Source organism: Chrysochloris asiatica, unplaced genomic scaffold (assembly GCF_000296735.1).
Source record: "Chrysochloris asiatica unplaced genomic scaffold, ChrAsi1.0 scaffold00055, whole genome shotgun sequence".
NCBI classification, from domain to species: domain Eukaryota; kingdom Metazoa; phylum Chordata; class Mammalia; order Afrosoricida; family Chrysochloridae; genus Chrysochloris; species Chrysochloris asiatica.
In genome coordinates this window covers 10,491,172-10,491,682 of record NW_006408573.1, presented here as the reverse complement: position 1 = coordinate 10,491,682, position 511 = coordinate 10,491,172, and positions in this window count along the sequence as shown.

Here is a 511-nt window from a genome sequence, read left to right as displayed (position 1 = left end):
CTCACTACTTCATTTGTTTCCCTGTTTCTAGAATCTGGAGCTTTCCATGTGGTCTATGAGTCATTCAAGTGAATGCTCGAGCTCCCAGAATTAGCGGGAGATATGAAGAAGACTGGAACCTTCTGTGATTTTGACTGGAGTCCTGGGGAGGAAACTCCAGAATTTGCATCCAGCAGCTCAAAAATTAGGAGACTCCCAAGATGGTAGCTGGAACCGGAGGTTTGGGGCAGACTAGTATGGGGTCTGTGTTCTTTCATAGGTGAAATTGGGGTAGAAGAGGAAGTCCTGCAATGCCGCTGATGTTAGAAGAGAAGTGGAACAGAGGGGAGCAGAAGTGATAATGAGTTGGAGAGCGTCTGCACAGAGCATTAGGGAAGAAGGTGGGAAAGAGAATTTTACAAGATCATAAAAAGCGGGCACCACCACTTAGGTCTTTGTGATATTCCAGTGTTCAAGCCAAGCAAGGTCCCTGATAAGTTACTTAGTTTTCAATTAAAAAATTGCTGAGCAC